At 46.7% G+C, this 18909-nt stretch overlaps 1 protein-coding gene across 1 annotated transcript in view; it reads left to right on the plus strand.

The window, feature by feature from the left end:
• Nucleotides 1–18909, plus strand: part of LOC112219965 (ras-specific guanine nucleotide-releasing factor RalGPS1-like) — a 294035-nt gene that overhangs the window by 160455 nt on the left and 114671 nt on the right.

Consider the following 18909-nt stretch of genomic DNA (forward strand, 5'->3'; position numbering starts at 1 on the left):
ATCGTTACATCTACTTATATAATAGAAATTAAATATTTCTGGTAAAACAATTGAATTAAATAATGGAAATGCAGTTTTTTTCTTTTTTTTTCTCCAGAATCCACATCATCGTAGTGCTTTATCACTACTGTCAAAGCCATGAGGCATCAGCAAATGGACTGGTCACCACTTGTCACCATGCCAGGTGGTGGTGGTGTCGTCTCTATGGACATATCTGTACCTGACTCTTTGCGCTTTTACATTTTTTTTAATTATAAGATATTCTATCCCATAAGTCCACTCTGCTGAACAGTACTTGGACGAACCATCCCTCATTTTGTTTTGACTGGTTTAAATGGGGTATGCCTAGCTATTGACTGGTTTAAATGGGGTATGCCTAGTTATTGACTAGTTTAAATGGGGTATGCCTAGTTATTGACTAGTTTAAATGGGGGCATGCCTAGCTATTGACTGGTTTAAATGGGGCATGCCTAGCTATTGACTGGTGTAAATGGGGCATGCCTAGCTACTGACTGGTTTAAATGGGGGCATGCCTAGCTATTGACTGGTTTAAATGGGGGCATGCCTAGCTATTGACTGGTTTAAATGGGGCATGCCTAGCTATTGCCTGGTTTAAATGGGGCATGCCTAGCTATTGACTGGTTTAAATGGGGCATGCCTAGCTATTGACTGGTTTAAATGGGGCATGCCTAGCTATTGACTGGTTTAAATGGGGCATGCTGGTTTTAGCTATTGACTGGTTTAAATGGGGCATGCCTAGCTCTTGACTGGTTTAAATGGGGCATGCCTAGCTCTTGACTGGTTTAAATGGGGCATGCCTAGCTCTTGACTGGTTTAAATGGGGCATGCCTAGCTCTTGACTGGTTTAAATGGGGCATGCCTAGCTCTTGACTGGTTTAAATGGGGCATGCCTAGCTCTTGACTGGTTTAAATGGGGCATGCCTAGCTCTTGACTGGTTTAAATGGGGCATGCCTAGCTCTTGACTGGTTTAAATGGGGCATGCCTAGCTATTGACTGGTTTAAATGGGGCATGCTTAGCTATTGACTGGTTTAAATGGGGCATGCCTAGCTGTTGACTGGTTTAAATGGGGCATTTTCCTAGTTCCTCAGTGCTATCGCTCCACTCATGAATCTAACTTTGATTCTTTCAAAGCCATTGACTTCTGAAGTCTTCAAATTATAGTTACGTGTTACTCTAAACCCTCAATTGACGGTCTTAAGGCTGACTATGGTAAATAAAACAGTCTTGTGGAAAAGTAGAACCAGGATTGTGGGAGTCCTTCACCAAGAGCACATCTCTGCTGATACATGGTCTAAGCAGTTTAGACTTAGCCAGTGAGGGTTGCCTATTCAATTCCCTCTATACGGTAGAGAGGTCTATGTTGCTGTGCTGCAAAGTAAAGAATATCCTCACTTCGCCCAGCTGTGTGACGACATAAAGCCTAAGGCATTAGCCTCTTTATAATGGTCTCTATTAAAGAAGGAAATAGTAATGGTGGTAGTGATAACGGTCCACGATGATGGCAGTAATATATTATATTTACTAATGGGCTTGACGAGTCTCACTCCATCCCAATCCCTCCCCATACTTCCGTGCTGAAGGCAAGCCCCAGCTTGTGCCGACACACTCAGGCCTCCGTCATCTCTCTATTCATCCGTGTAGACTGCTGCCTGACAGCGAGGATGATTGATGGGGAGCTACAGGTGAGTTAAGCTGGTAGAGGGTAGCGACCCCCCCCTCCCACCAGTCCCCACCAGTCCTGGAACACTGCTTGCTAGTAGGGGTAGAGGGTAGCGACCCCCTCCCACCAGTCCTGGAACACTGCTAGCTAGGTGGGGGTAGAGGGTAGCCACCAGTCCTGGAACACTGCTAGCTAGTGGGGGTAGAGGGTAGCGACCCCCTCCCACGAGTCCTGGAACACTGCTTGCCAGTGGGGGTAGAGGGTAGCGACCCCCTCCCGCCAGCCCCCACCAGTCCTGAGACACTGGATGAGAAGGGAACTGGTTATTTAAGAGAGAAGGTGGCACCAGTTTCAGGTATTACCAGGTTCATGGATTTAAGCCCATAATACAGATGCCAGGTTCGCCTTCCCCTGTGACTGTCATGGAATTTGTCAGTAAAATGACCACGGTCACCGCTATAATCGTGTGACTAGAAAAACAACTCATTAGAAAAAAAATACATTTTCTCATCTCCTCCGCTCCTGAGTGCATGTGCTGCTGAAGGGAGGGAGGGAGGGATGTTTCCTAGACGACCAGACTTGTTTACTACAACACCTTGCTGAAACAAGGAGTAACAAAGTTTCATTACGTTGTAAAGAGTCCGTGTTACTGCGGAAGCGGAGTCAACCGCACGTCATCTTTCTGAATGCCCGGGTCTTCCCGTATTGTCAGATGTTCGTTCCGCAACACAAAATTCTAAAACGGACTAGTTTTTTTTTTTTTTTTCTTCATCTCTCCTTATATCGGCTGTTAGATGTGAACTCGGATTACTTTTACTTTGCTGCTTTTGGGTAAAGTTTGTTGACATGCATTTGAAGTTGATAAAAAAAAAACGTTAAATTAAAACGTTTATTTTTGACTGTCTTCGTCCATAGTTGTCGGTAACATGATTATACAATTACTGTGCCAACCCTACCCAATTCTGTCATTCGGTAATGCCTTGTCTGCCGAGGGAGAATGCCTGACCTCTGTGGACTGTTTCAACCCACTTGTCTCTGTTTCTTCACCAAATCACTGACCCAATCAAACTACCTCCGTGATCAAATTCAAAGTGACTTGTTTGTTACCAGCACGTCTCATTTGACGTCGGGTTTCTCATTTGAATTCAGGTTTCTCAATTGACTTCACTCAGACCTTAATGAAAATGTTCCCAGCTGGCTGTGTGTGTGTGTGTGTGGTCTGTTTGTTCCCAAACTGCTTTGCCTTGATGATTCATGAGGGCTAACAATGCTGTAACCTTTGGGCTGAAAAGAGACCGGCCCTTTTGAAGAAGAACAAGGGGGGTCTTCCACTGAAAGGCAGCATTGCACAGGCCTACTGGAGCTACACCTTTTGAAGTCACATCCATGCAGCACGGACCAGCCAGCCATGCAGGGACAGACCAGCCAGCCAGCCATGCAGGGACAGACCAGACCAGCCAGCCAGCCAGCCATGCAGGGACAGACCAGCCAGCCAGCCAGCCATGCAGGGACAGACCAGCCAGCCAGCCAGCCATGCATGCAGGGGACAGACCAGCCAGCCAGCCAGCCATGCAGGGACAGACCAGCCAGCCAGCCAGCCATGCAGGGACAGACCAGCCAGCCAGCCAGCCATGCAGGACAGACCAGACCAGCCAGCCAGCCAGCCATGCAGGGACAGACCAGCCAGCCAGCCATGCAGGGACAAACCTGCCATGAAGGGACAGACCAGCCATGAAGGGACAGACCACCAGCCATGCAGGGACAGACCAGCCAGCCATGCAGGGACAGACCAGCCAGCCAGCCATGCAGGGACAGACCAGCCAGCCAGCCATGCAGGGACAGACCAGCCAGCCAGCCATGCAGGGACAGACCAGCCAGCCAGCCATGCAGGGACAGACCAGCCATGCAGGGACAGACCAGCCATGCAGGGACAGACCAGCCATGCAGGGACAGACCAGCCAGCCAGCCATGCAGGGACAAACCTGCCATGAAGGGACAGACCAGCCAGCCATGCAGGTGACAGACCAGCCAGCCAGCCATGCAGGGGGACAGACCAGCCAGCCAGCCATGCAGGGACAGACCAGCCAGCCAGCCATGCAGGGACAGACCAGCCAGCCAGCCATGCAGGGACAGACCAGCCATGCAGGGACAGACCAGCCATGCAGGGACAGGCCAGCCAGCCACCAGCCATGCAGGGACAGGCCAGCCATGCAGGGACAGGCCAGCCATGCAGGGACAGACCAGCCAGCCAGCCATGCAGGGACAGACCAGCCAGCCAGCCATGCAGGGACAGACCAGCCAGCCAGCCATGCAGGGACAGACCAGCCAGCCATCCAGCCATGCAGGGACAGGCCAGCCATGCAGGGACAGGAGCCAGACCAGCCATGAAGGGACAGGCCAGCCATGCAGGGGACCAGGCCAGACCGGCCAGCCATGCAGGGACAGGCCAGCCATGCAGGGACAGACCAGCCGGCCAGCCATGCAGGGACAGGCCAGCCATGCAGGGACAGGCCAGCCATGCAGGGAGGCCAGACCAGCCAGCCAGCCAGCCATGCAGGGACAGACCAGCCAGCCAGCCATGCAGGGACAGACCAGCCAGCCAGCCATGCAGGGCCATGCAGGACAGACCACAGCCATGCAGGGGGAGCCATGCAGGGACAGACCAGCCAGCCAGCCATGCAGGGAGCCAGGCCAGCCATGCAGGGACAGACCAGCCAGCCAGCCATGCAGGGACAGACCAGCCAGCCAGCCAGCCATGCAGGGACAGACCAGCCAGCCAGCCATGCAGGGACAGGCCAGCCATGCAGGGACAGACCAGCCAGCCAGCCAGCCATGCAGGGGACAGGCCAGCCATGCAGGGACAGGCCAGCCATGCAGGGACAGACCAGCCGGCCAGCCATGCAGGGACAGGCCAGCCAGCCAGCCATGCAGGGACAGGCCAGCCATGCAGGGACAGACCAGCCAGCCAGCCATGCAGGGACAGACCAGCCAGCCAGCCAGCCATGCAGGGACAGACCAGCCAGCCAGCCATGCAGGGACAGACCAGCCAGCCAGCCATGCCAGGGACAGACCAGCCAGCCAGCCATGCAGGGACAGACCAGCCAGCCAGCCATGCAGGGACAGACCAGCCAGCCAGCCATGCAGGGACCAGACCAGCCAGCCAGCCATGCAGGACCAGACCAGCCAGCCAGCCAGCCATGCAGGACGGACCAGCCAGCCATGCAGAATGGACCACCCACCCATAGCAGGCTTTCCTCTTATTAGAATTGGCCAACAATGGACCGTCACGCATTATTTGCTTAAGTAAAGCTATTATGTCATTGTCAATTATTTGGATGACTTTTGGGAAGGCAATACCTTTTGACTAAAGCCTCTGAGTTGTCAGCCGTTGTGGCAACTTTTCATGGGCCTCTTGTTTTACTGAACATATATTGTCAATGTGATAGGTGTTTAGCAGCAGGAATCTGCCTCACGCACTGAACAGGGAAAAAAAAGCCAGAGAGATTTCAGATTGAGAGGTGTAGTAATCCTGTGAAAAAGCCAGAGAGATTTCAGATTGAGAGGTGTAGTAATCCTGTGAAAAAGCCAGAGAGATTTCAGATTGAGAGGTGTAGTAATCCTGTGAAAAAGCCAGAGAGATTTCAGATTGAGAGGTGTAGTAATCCTGTGAAAAAGCCAGAGAGATTTCAGATTGAGAGGTGTAGTAATCCTGTGAAAAAGCCAGAGAGATTTCAGATTGAGAGGTGTAGTAATCCTGTAATCCTGAAAAAGCCAGAGAGATTTCAGATTGAGAGGTGTAGTAATCCTGTGAAAAAGCCAGAGAGATTTCAGATTGAGAGGTGTAGTAATCCTGTGAAAAAGCCAGAGAGATTTCAGATTGAGAGGTGTAGTAATCCTGTGAAAAAGCCAGAGAGATTTCAGATTGAGAGGTGTAGTAATCCTGTGAAAAAGCCAGAGAGATTTCAGATTGAGAGGTGTAGTAATCCTGTGAAAAAGCCAGAGAGATTTCAGATTGAGAGGTGTAGTAATCCTGTGAAAAAGCCAGAGAGATTTCAGATTGAGAGGTGTAGTAATCCTGTGAAAAAGCCAGAGAGATTTCAGATTGAGAGGTGTAGTAATCCTGTGAAAAAGCCAGAGAGATTTCAGATTGAGAGGTGTAGTAATCCTGTGAAAAAGCCAGAGAGATTTCAGATTGAGAGGTGTGATCCTGTGAAAGCCATTCTACAAACCTCAGGGACGCTGTTCATCATCATAATGGGCCGGGGATAAACGCATGTGTTTTCCCCCAGGATGAGTTTGGACCAAGCTGCTGTAAAATCTGAGGTAAACTATTCTGACACATCCCAGAAGATTGCTTGCACCACATGTCCGTACAACACTCACTGACAGTCACTTTCAAGTGACTCAAGATTATTATTATTTTTTTTTTTTACATTTGAGCAGACAATTGGATCAGTATGGAGGAAAAAAAAGGCCTCTTGCTTTGGTGCCCACCACATTTTTATAAAACTATTTCTGAGAGGTTACATCACTCTGGAGCTAAATGTTTGATTATTTCTTTAGTCTATGGATGTTTGGAAATCAAACTTGGAGCCTATGCCCTGTGTTATTAAAACGGCCGGTTGTAAAAAAAAAAAGAGATGAAGGACTGATTTACAGTATATCCAGAAATTTGTTAGAAATATCAAACTGGCTGCATCCTTAATGCGCGTCATAAAAGCGCAGCTTAACCGAAGCGGTATGCTTTCAGAGCCTGATTTCTTTATGCCTGTCTAGGCCAATAGGGACTGTGGAACAGTAGCCATACAGAAGGAGTGTTTGTTGTGAGAAAGCCATATGGGGGGTTCATGGACTAGGTCAGGAGGACCCTTCCACCCTTTGTTTTCCTTTTTGGAATCCAGCCAGTGTGTGTGTCTGTCTCCAGCCACTCACCTGGGTATCCAGCCAGTGTGTCTGCCGACTCACCTGGGAATCCAGCCAGTGTGCGTCTCTGCCGGCTCACCTGGGAATCCAGCCAGTGTGGTCTCTGCCGGCTCACCTGGGAATCCAGCCAGCTCACCTGAATCCAGCCAGTGTCTCTGCCGGCTCACCTGGGAATCCAGCCAGTGTGCGTCTCTGCCGGCTCACCTGGGAATCCAGCCAGTGTGCGTCTCTGCCGGCTCACCTGGGAATCCAGCCAGTGTGCGTCTCTGCCGGCTCACCTGGGAATCCAGCCAGTGTGCGTCTCTGCCGGCTCACCTGGGAATCCAGCCAGTGTGCGTCTCTGCCGGCTCACCTGGGAATCCAGCCACCTGGGAATCCAGCCAGTGTGCGTCTCTGCCGGCTCACCTGGGAATCCAGCCAGTGTGCGTCTCTGCCGGCTCACCTGGGAATCCAGCCAGCTCACCTGGGTCCAGCCAGTGTGCGTCTCTGCCGGCTCACCTGGGAATCCAGCCAGTGTGCGTCTCTGCCGGCTCACCTGGGAATCCAGCCAGTGTGCCGGCTCACCTGGGAATCCAGCCAGTGTGCGTCTCTGCCGGCTCACCTGGGAATCCAGCCAGTGTGCGTCTCTGCCGGCTCACCTGGGAATCCAGCCAGTGTGCGTCTCTGCCGGCTCACCTGGGAATCCAGCCAGTGTGCGTCTCTGCCGGCTCACCTGGGAATCCAGCCAGTGTGCGTCTCTGCCGGCTCACCTGGGAATCCAGCCAGTGTGCGTCTCTGCCGGCTCCAGCCACCTGGGAATCCAGCCAGTGTGCGTCTCTGCCGGCTCACCTGGGAATCCAGCCAGTGTGCGTCTCTGCCGGCTCACCTGGGAATCCAGCCCTGGGAATCCAGCCAGTGTGCGTCTCTGCCGGCTCACCTGGGAATCCAGCCAGTGTGCGTCTCTGCCGGCTGGGAATCCAGCCACCTGGGCTCAATCCAGCCAGTGTGCGTCTCTGCCGGCTCACCTGGGAATCCAGCCAGTGTGTGTCTCTGCCGGCTCACCTGGGAATCCAGCCAGTGTGTGTCTCTGCCGGCTCACCTGGGAATCCAGCCAGTGTGTGTGTCTCTGCCGGCTCACCTGGGACTACTAGTACAGTGAAGTGTTTGTTTTGCTTTTTAGAATCGTCCTACACCGCAGTGTGGATGATGATGAAAACATCTGTAGAAGGGAGAGGATTAATGAAACGACTAGCAGGAAGGCTTTCTTTTTCCTCCAGTTTTAAACTTTGACCTTGACCTTCCACAGGGTAGAGTTTACATGTTGAAAATCGTTAAATTAACATGGCGTCTCTCACCTGTCTGAGAGCCGTTAGGCCAACAAAAGCAAAGGGAGGATGTCTGTTTACCCGTTCAACCAAAATGAGCTGAGTCGCTCATGCTATCGCTTTTACAAGGTGACCCTCACATAGCAACCTTTTGATCAGAGAAAACACTTACTTCATCCCCACGTCATTTTGGGTTAGTGCCCACTTCTGCACCCTAGTGTCTAATCCGCATTCTCTCCCTGTGTGTTTTTCGCCTTTCTGTCCCAGGATGTTACTGTGTTTTCCTCGCCTTTCTTGTCACAGGATGTTACTGTGTTTTCCCCCCTCTTTCTGTCCCGGGTTGTTACTGTATTTTTCCCCTTTCTCTCCAAGGATGTTACTGTGTTTTTCCCCCTTTCTCTCCAAGGATGTTACTGTATTTTTCCCCTTTCTCTCCAAGGATGTTACTGTGTTTTTCCCCCTTTCTCTCCAAGGATGTTACTGTGTTTTTCCCCCTTTCTCTCCAAGGATGTTACTGTGTTTTTCCCCCTTTCTCTCCAAGGATGTTACTGTGTTTTTCCCCTTTCTCTCCAAGGATGTTACTGTTTTTTTTCCCCTTTCTCTCCCAGGATGTTACTGTGTTTTTTTCCCCTTTCTGTCCCAGGATGTTACTGTGTTTTTTTCCCCTTTCTGTCCCAGGATGTTACTGTGTTTTTTTCCCCTTTCTCCAAGGATGTTACTGTTGTTGTTTTTTTCCCCTTTCTGTCCCAGGATGTTACTGTGTTTTTTTCCCCTTTCTGTCCCAGGATGTTACTGTGTTTTTTTCCCCTTTCTGTCCCAGGATGTTACTGTGTTTTTTTCCCCTTTCTGTCCCAGGATGTTACTTGGAACAAAGGAATATGACTCACTATTTCGTGCTCTGTTCCTCTGGCCATGTGTTGACAGCTGTTGGGCTGTTGTGCACTTCATTATAATACACGTTACAGGTTTATTTCATTTTAGTTTGTTCTATTGGCAGTGCTTTAATGTGTAAGATTCTACATCTTTTGCCTAAATCAAATGGCACAATATATATTCTTAGCAGGCAGTCATCTCAGTCATCAGCTAGCCTGTCTGTTGTGGCTGTATATGAATTGCTTACAGAGGTTTAAGTAGTTAATAGCGGAGTGCTCCAGACTAGGTCACTTAGGGTGTGAGAATCTAAACAATTTTCAAGTGTTAACGAAATAAGTATCGAACCCCTCTACTTTGAATGTGATTTGACACAGCTGTCCCTTGGCTCTTTCTGTTAATCCACACGAGCCTTTGAGGAAGTGGTTTGTCATCAAACACAGTTCCTGTCAGCTATGGGGAGAACATAATAATTACTCTCTAAAAAAAAAACGTCAAAGAACCATGCCAGTATTTGACGCAGTTTAGCAAGCTGGACGGTGGCCCCACCCTTTGGCCGACACACAGAGTGGAGAGACATGGTGTGGATTCTTCTTGTTTCATTGGTGCCCTGTAAGCTTTTTGAATAGGGATTACAAATACCTCCACGTGTTACCTTGGGGCCTCACCATGACCCTTGTAAAAAAAAAACAAGGTAGGTCAGCCCAACGTTCCACCTCCACTACCAGAGTTCAAGCCACGGGAGCAGAACATTCAAACGTCAATAAAGCTGAATCCGCCCCCACCCCCAGTTACTGGATAGGTTTACCGTGGGTTTTCAAACGTCTCCCACCGGGTTTGTGGTGAGGACACTACCAGATGTGTGAGACCAGTTGGAGGTCACCGTTGTTCCCCTGTGACCTCTACTTCCTGACCCTAGAAGGTGAACCCCTGATGCGAAGCACACTGACCATGTTGTTGAGGTTTTCTGCTTTCCATTTAAGAGTCTAAATATGCGAGAGCTTGCTTCGTAATGAGAGCTGCAGTCGGCCAACAAGGGAATTCCAGGACATGTCTCCCTTTACTGTGACACGTTAGTATTGAAAGTGGAGGGTATGTTGTCAGACAATGCAGTAGATGGATTGGATAGTGTTGAAATTACATGCATCTGGGCGTTGAACAAGTTCCCATCTATAAAACAAGTAAACTAATTCAACCACCACTCCCAAAAAGAATGTCATTTTCCACTACTGTAACAGTGGAAGAAAGTGCCTTTCTCTACAGACTTGGGACCAAGCTGTGGGGAACCAGTATTTGTTTTAATGTGCAAATCCAGTCATTAATACCACATACATTTGGCTCAAGTGATTCATTTTAAAATGGTGTTTTGTCAAGTAAGCTTAGGGCTATTTCAACTGGGAAAGAAGTCCTCTAGCTCTTTACAGAACATACTGATATGGATGTAATGCATTTCAAAGAAGAGAAGAAGGCCATAAATGTGAACAGAGCTGGATGCTCCATGCTGTGGATCATTTGAATTATTATCCAAACGTCGATTTAACACTGACTGGCCTGTATCAGCTGTTTAAGGTTGACAATTTAGGCTACTTGCTGGCACCCTGGTCAACCCCATAAGGAGGTATTTGATCTTTCTCTCTCGCTCTCTCGCTCTCGCTCTCTCGTGCTCTTTCCCTCCCTCACCTAGATTTGACAGGGGGAGTCATGTGTTTGTGTAGAGTTGGCAGGATCTGTCAGCTGAAGTGCTCACCGTCTTAACATGCAACTTTACAGTGTATTCAGAAAGTATTCAGACCCCTGGACTTTCCACATGTCATAATTACAGCCCTATTCTAAAATTGATGAGGATGTTTAAGAAATAAATTTAAAAAATGTAATCAATCAACAGACAATACCCCATAATGACAAAGCAAAAACAAGGTTTTGGGATTATTACTTTATTTTTGGTGCAAATGTATAAAAAAAATTAAAAACTCACAGGACCAGATTGATGTTGAAGCCTGCCTGTTGGTTAGTTGTCTTGATCTGGGTCCATGTGACTCTTTCCATTTTGTTTTAAAGAATTTTTCCAGTGGAAATGTGATTTGTGATCTCAAGACAAAAAGGAAATCCAAGGGGAGGAAGGTTGACTGTCACAGTTGTGAGTTCGGAAACAGGTGCCTCTTCTAAGAAGCCGGACTGATTTCCTTAGCGCTACTTCAAAGTGCACACGACACCCATCCAGCTCATGGTTAAGACTGTAAAGATATTTCAGTTCAATCACTTCTACAAATCAAAGCTTATTGATCACGTGCACAGGATACAACGTTTGAAAACAGTACGGTGAAATACTTACTTGCAAGCTCTCCTCGATGCAGTAATACTAAGTCATAAAATAAAACACACAAACAGTATGCATAAGAATAAAATAAATACAATATGTACTTTATTTCTTGTGTGTATTTATTTGACGACTTAGTATTGCTGCATTGTTGAGGAGAGCTTGCAAGTAAGCATTTCACTGTACTGTTTACACTGTTTACTACTGATTCCATGGTGCCTCTGCAAAAGACTAGTGAGACTCTGGGAGAGGAAAGTCAAAACATGGAGAACACTTTGATGCTTACCAGACTGCAAATACACCTCCTAAACTGGTTTAAACCACAGGCAAATACACCTCCTAAACTGGTTTAAACCACAGGCAAATACACCTCCTAAACTGGTTTAAACCACAGGCAAATACACCTCCTAAACTGGTTTAAACCACAGGCAAATACACCTCCTAAACTGGTTTAAACCACAGGCAAATACACCTCCTAAACTGGTTTAAACCACAGGCAAATACACCTCCTAAACTGGTTTAAACCACAGGCAAATACACCTCCTAAACTGGTTTAAACCACAGGCAAATACACCTCCTAAACTGGTTTAAACCACAGGCAAATACACCTCCTAAACTGGTTTAAACCACAGGCAAATACACCTCCTAAACTGGTTTAAACCACAGGCAAATACACCTCCTAAACTGGTTTAAACCACAGGCAAATACACCTCCTAAACTGGTTTAAACCACAGGCAAATACACCTCCTAAATAGCCCGATATCTATCAGTGTTTTAAAATAGCAATAGATCCTCTATCCCAATATATTTCATAACATGTTCCACCTCATGGTAATGCTACACGGGCGCACAGAGTCTAGTTTCGATGGCTTAACACAGTAAACGGCAGCTGGTGAAAGTGTTGCCAGCCTCTCCTATGTAACGAAGGTCAAAGCAACAGTGTTCAACAGCAATGGTGTTTGTTTTGCAACGGAAAATTAAAACGACTTATAAGTCCAAGTACCCATAAAACTGCAATTAATAGCCTTGGGTGTTTTATTAGCTTCAATCAATGAACAGAAATCAAATTTTATTTTTCAAAAAAAATAGACAAGTAAAAAATAAATGTAACAAGTAATTAAAGAGCAGCAGTAAAATAACAGTAGCGAGGCTATATACAGATGGTACTGGTACAGAGTCAATGTGGAGGCTATATACAGGGTGTTACGGTACAGAGTCAATGTGGAGGCTATATACAGGGTGTTACGGTACAGAGTCAATGTGGAGGCTATATACAGGGGGTACCGGTACAGAGTCAATGTGGAGGCTATATACAGGGGTACTGGTACAGAGTCAATGTGGAGGCTATATACAGGGGGTACTGGTACAGAGTCAATGTGGAGACTATATACAGATGGTACAGGTACAGAGTCAATGTGGAGACTATATACAGGGTGTTACGGTACAGAGTCAATGGAGACACAGGGTGTTACGGTACAGAGTCAATGTGGAGACTATATACAGATGGTACAGGTACAGAGTCAATGTGGAGACTATATACAGGGTGTTACGGTACATAATCAATGTGGAGGCTATATACAGGGGGTACTGGTACAGAGTCAATGTGGAGGCTATATACAGGGGGTACTGGTACAGAGTCAATGTGGAGGCTATATACAGGGGGTACAGGTACAGAGTCAATGTGGAGACTATATACAGGGTGTTATGGTACAGAGTCAATGTGGAGGCTATATACAGATGGTACTGGTACAGAGTCAATGTGGAGGCTATATACAGGGTGTTACGGTACAGAGTCAATGTGGAGGCTATATACAGGGGGTTACGGTACAGAGTCAATGTGGAGGCTATATACAGGGGGTACTGGTACAGAGTCAATGTGGAGGCTATATACAGGGGGTACTGGTACAGAGTCAATGTGGAGGCTATATACAGGGGGTTACGGTACAGAGTCAATGTGGAGGCTATATACAGGGGGTTACGGTACAGAGTCAATGTGGAAACTATATACAGGGGGTACCAGTACAGAGTCGACGTCTGGGGCCACCGGTTAGTCGGTAATTGAGGTGATATGTACATGTAGGTAGAGTTATTAAAGTGACTATGCATAGATAATAACAGAGTAGCAGCAGTGTAAAGGGGGACGACGACAATGCAAATAGTCTGAGTAGCCATTTGATTAGCTGTTCAGGAGTCTTTTGGCCTTGGTGTAGAAGCTGTTAAGAAGCCTTTTGGACCTAGACTTGGCACTCCGGTACCGCTTGCTGTGCGATAGCGGAGAGAACAGTCTATGACGCCAGGTGGCTGGAGTCTTTTACAATTTTTATGGCCGTCTTCTGGCACCGCCAGGTATAGTCCTGGATGGTAGGAAGCTTGGCCCCAGTAATGTACTGGGCCGTACGCACTCGTATGCCTTGCGGTCGCAGGCCGAGCAGTTGCCATACCAGGCAGTGATGCAACCAGTTCTCGATGGTGCAGCTGTAGAACTTTTAGAGATTGCATCATCTGTGGATCTATTGGAGCGGTATGCAAATTGGAGTGGGTCTAGGGTTTCTGGGATAATGGTGTTGATGTGAGCCATGACCAGCCTTTCAAAGCACTTCATGGCTACGGACCTGCGTGCTACAGATCAGTAGTCATTTATGCAGGTTACCTTAGTGTTCTTGGGCGTCCCTGCGTCCCTGTGTGGTGGTCTGCTTGAAACATGTTGGTATTACAGACTCATCGATGCACTTATTGATAAAGCCAGTGACTGATGTGGTGTACTCCTCAATGCCATCGGAAGAATCCCAGAACATATTCCAGTCTGTGGTAGCAAAATAGTCCTGTAGTTTAGCATCTGCTTCATCTGACCACTTTTGTCTTTACTGAGTCACTGGTGCTTCCTGCTTTAGTTTTTGCTTGTAAGCAGGAATCAGGAGGATAGAATTATGGTCATATTTGTCAAATGGAGGGCAAGGGAGAGCTTTGTACGCGTCTCTGTGTGTGGAGTAAAGGTGGTCTAGAGTTTGTTTTTTGTTTTCCCCCCTCTGGTTGCACATTTAACATGCTGGTAGAAATGTAAGTTTAAATTTAAGTTTCCCTGCATTAAAGTCCCTGGCCACTAGGAGCACCTCCTGGATGAGCGTTTTCCTGTTTGCTTATTGTGTGCGGTCTTTGTGCCGGCATTAGTTTGTGGTAGACAGCTACAAAGAATATAGATGAAATCGCACTTGGTAAATAGTGTGGTCTACAGTTTATCATCAGATACTCTACCTCAAGCAAGCAAAACCTTGAGACTTCCTTAATATTATATTTTATTGCACCAGCTGTTTACAAATATGCATAGATCGCCACCTTGTCTTACCAGAGGCGGCTGTTCTATCCTGCCGATGCAGAGTAAAAACCCGTCAGCTGTATATTATTCATGTCATCGTTCACCAACGACTTGGTGAAATGTAAGATATTACGGTTTCATTTGTCCCGTTGGTAGGATATACAGTTGAAGTTGGAAGTTTACATGTCAAAATAATAGTTGAGAGATTCCTGTTTCTGTGTTCAGTATGAAGGAAGTTTTATAGGTAGTTTCGCTAGCCAATGCTAACAAGTGTTGGCGCAGTGACCTGCGTGTTCAGCTAGCATGTTAGGGGGGGGGGAGAAAAACATGGTATCCACAATTTCATCTGTCTGGGGAAGTAGGTCATGGGCTTCATTACTAAATTGTATCCCTTTTTAAAGGGATAGTTCACCCAAATAACAAAATTACATATTGGTTTCTTTACACTGTTTCGTTTTACCTGGCCCCTGTGAATGGTCCTGGTATTACAATTTTTTGAGTTTCATGTCCAAATCATCCTAAAGTTCTGCCACCACGGTTTCTTCAATTGATTGTGTAGCTCACTTTAAGTTACTTTAAAATTATTTGGACATGAAGCTTGAAAAATTCAAAAATCTGGTCCATTGACTTTGGGCCATAAATGCTAACAAATCAGCATTTGGTGACAGTAGAGGAAGGTCCACGACGGTAACAGGTGTGGAACCCCCCCCCCCCTCCTCCTGCTGAGTTTGTGCCCCATGTTTGTGCACATGTCCCAGTGCAAACTCTGAGTGTCTGTCCAACTACTAAGGATATGACTGATGGGTGAGAACTTCCTGTCTACGAGCATACTGTTGTTACTCGTCTACTGACTGGGTTCTCTGACATCCCACATGAACAGAAATATGTTTGGGTTGTAAATTGTTACAATACCACTAGTGTAATGTAGCTACTGGTGTTGGTATTGAAATACTGCACCTGCAGGCTCTGTTGCGATGCTAATTTTGAATATATATTTTTATTGAAGTGTACAGTGTGACTCTGAAGTCCCATTGCTGGCAGTAAAGTGACAAACAAAATCTAACCAGGAATAATCGAAAGTTGCTGACAACATAATGAATAATGCAACAACAGACCATAACAACGGACCGCAACCACGGGACCGTAACCACGGGACCGTAACCACGGGACCGTAACCACGGCACTGTAACCATGGGACAGTAACCATGGGACCGTAACAATGCATGGAAGATAAACGCTGGAAGTGGATCATTTTCCCTTCCTGGGTTCTTTGTCCTGGTCGTGCCCTGTTTCTGCACGTTGCTTGTAATGCAACGGAGCAAATGGTGTACCATCACTATATGTAAACTGAATGGATTGCATAGCATTAATGGTGTTTTAAATGCTAACAGTATATATATATTTTATTTTTTATTTAACATCATCAAAATTATTTATACAGGTTTTTTCTCATTGAGATAACATAACTTTTCCAAAGAGAGACCTGGTCCAATAGCAGCAGGGGGAACAACGTTTCAGACAAAACAACTTACATACACTAACACAACATTAAACAAAACTATGAACACATATACAGTATAACAATGACATATTACGTTAAAAACACAAAAGTCTCATACACTTTGATCAAGTGTTTGAACTCCACCAACTAAACTAGATCATCAAATGTTTAAATGTTCAGGAGAGAATTCCAGGACCACAGAAGCTGAGGAACTAAAACTATTTCTACCATGACTTTTAGTCCTACTGTTTGGTACCTCCATCCAATCACATATTATCACATATCATCGAAAACATTATGGACCAAAAAAAGATGGAAGATGCACAGGAAAGAGTGGCTCTTAGATTTCCATTATCCGGTATTGGTCAGTGAAAACTGTTGCCATGGTCTCCCTTCCCTTCAAACATCCCCCCTTTTCCCATATGATGTCCTGTGCTTTAACAGGTGACTGTTGCCATGGAGATGTTCCAAGTTCTCGTGGTGTGTTTTTCCCTCCACAGCCAGTGGCTTTTATAGACCATGTGATACCATAGGCTCAATGTCTAGCAACCCATCAGGGCCTAGCAACCCATCAGGGCCTAGCAACCCATCAGGGCCTAGCAACCCATCACTGTCTAGCAACCCATCACTGTCTAGCAACCCATCAGGGCCTAGCAACCCATCAGGGCCTAGCAACCCATCACTGTCTAGCAACCCATCAGGGCCTTGGGAGACTGTATTTTACAGGCATCCTTGTCTTCTGTTCTGGTCTGACCAGTAGTGTTACTGGTTCTGGGTGAGTCTGATTCGATGGAGGTTCCCAGAAATGCATTTCTGATGTGCAAATAAATGACTTTCTTCTTTCCCATCAGTTCCATCAGTTCCTCAATGTGCAGTGTGAATAAGTTCTCTGTTTTTGTTTTTTGTTCTCTGCTGCAGTGTATTTAGCACAAAAGAAATGTTAACACACAAGCTGCGGGTTTCTTTTCAGTTACCTGACAAGCATCGAAACTAAAAGTGTGTAAAAACAAATAATGATGCAATCACTTATAGTATCCAATTTATATACTGCCCGTCTCAACTAACATCAGGTCTTTCCTGTGAGCCTTATTAATACAGTTCTGATTAAGACGGAGTACAGTTATATTTTCAAAGCAGTTACATCATTTGCCTGATTGCCATATTCATTTCGTCCATCTTTCAACGCTCGTGCTGTGGTCTGTCGAATATCTGCTGAGCAGATTCCTGCTATGTCCCAAGGCCTCGTAAGCCCACAGACAACCTTCACAGCTATTGCGTGGGTATGGAAATAAAATGGAACTGATGAACTTGGTTAGTGGTCCAAGCACACATGTTAGAAACATATAGAAATCTAGTGAAGGTTTCAGTACGTTCCATGCCCCCCACCCCCCCTCCGCCATTTTCTTTTTTCTCTCTCTATACCTCCTTTTTATACCATGTTCTGTTTGTCATTTGACTGTGAGCAGGGCTACCATTTCACCCAGTTTTACATCTCTTTTTTTTTTAATGGCCGACCCTCATGATGTTAAGGAGTACTTTACTGTGGGATCTTTCTGGCCCCAAGTGCCACACATCTCACCCCCCACCCCGGGTTTGTGAGGGAATGGTTGTGGTTTCATTTTTATTGCCCTCCGCAAGGGTCCCCCCGGATATCCAACCAGGAGGGCCTAGCATTCTGGGTAAAGTAACAGTCACAAAACAAGAATAAAGCCATCATGAGAAGATGGGGGAAACCATGAATTTGACACAAAGAACAGAGATTATTAACCAGTCAGGGATGGAGCTTTTGGTTTTTATTTTATCTAGCATGTAATCACAGAGTAAATATAAAAACTTTCAAATTGCTTGGTGGTTTTCTTCCAGACACTACTGTGATCACAGCAATGCCTGGTATCCCTTGTTCCTCCTGATGCTGCTTAAGGGTGAGAAAACAATCCAAGCATGATGTCAGGTCATTACAGGCCTGAGTACAAACAACCAATGCCTTTATGCTTCACAGGGCTGGCCCGGCTCCAAGGTGCCTTAAGCTCATCAAGCAAAAGCGCCTCAGAGATCAAACTGGTGAAAATGAGGCCTACTTTATATACATGCCCATTTTGCAGTCCCAAATGGATGATAAATACATGCAGAACATGTTGGTTTCGTATAGTTACTTACGTTCTCCTTACATGTTGAGGATATGCTCTATCGTTCATATTGTTTTATGAGATGCTGCTTGACATTTGAATGTGGTAAAGGTTGTAGTTCACGGTGGAGCTGTCGAGGTCGCTGTTTATCCCTGGACGGACAGGCCCACGACGGAGCTGTCGAGGTCGCTGTTTATCCCTGGACGGACAGGCCCACGACGGAGCTGTCGAGGTCGCTGTTTATCCCTGGACGGACAGGCCCACGGCTATTGGCTAACACAGGTGGAGGTCTAATGGTTTTCAGCATCTCAGCTTTGACAAAGGAGGGACAGGCCCACGGTCTTCAATTGGCTCACAGAAGACACAGGCTTGGAGGTCTTCAATGGTTTTCAGCATCTCAGCTTTGACAAAGGAGGATGGCTTGGATGAGTCTGAGGATGGCTTCACAGAAGAGTCTTCAGGATTGGCTTCACAGAAGAGTCTTCAATTGGCTTCACAGAAGAGTCTTCAATTGGCTTCACAGAAGAGTCTGAGGATGGCTTCACAGAAGAGTCTGAGGATGGCTTCACAGAAGAGTCTGAGGATGGCTTCACAGAAGAGTCTGAGGATGGCTTCACAGAAGAGTCTGAGGATGGCTTCACAGAAGAGTCTGAGGATGGCTTCACAGAAGAGTCTGAGGATGGCTTCACAGAAGAGTCTGAGGATGGCTTCACAGAAGAGTCTGAGGATGAGTGAATTAAATCTATTTTCCTCTTGTTTGTTTCTGTCTGTGTAAATTAGAGCTCCATAACCACACCTGCTGCCACTGATTCTACTAACTGTTACAATTGAAACAGTATGGACTTGACTCAGTCTTGAAACCTGTTTGTTCA

The sequence above is a fragment of the Oncorhynchus tshawytscha genome, linkage group LG20 (genome assembly GCF_018296145.1).
Source record: "Oncorhynchus tshawytscha isolate Ot180627B linkage group LG20, Otsh_v2.0, whole genome shotgun sequence".
Classification (NCBI taxonomy): domain Eukaryota; kingdom Metazoa; phylum Chordata; class Actinopteri; order Salmoniformes; family Salmonidae; genus Oncorhynchus; species Oncorhynchus tshawytscha.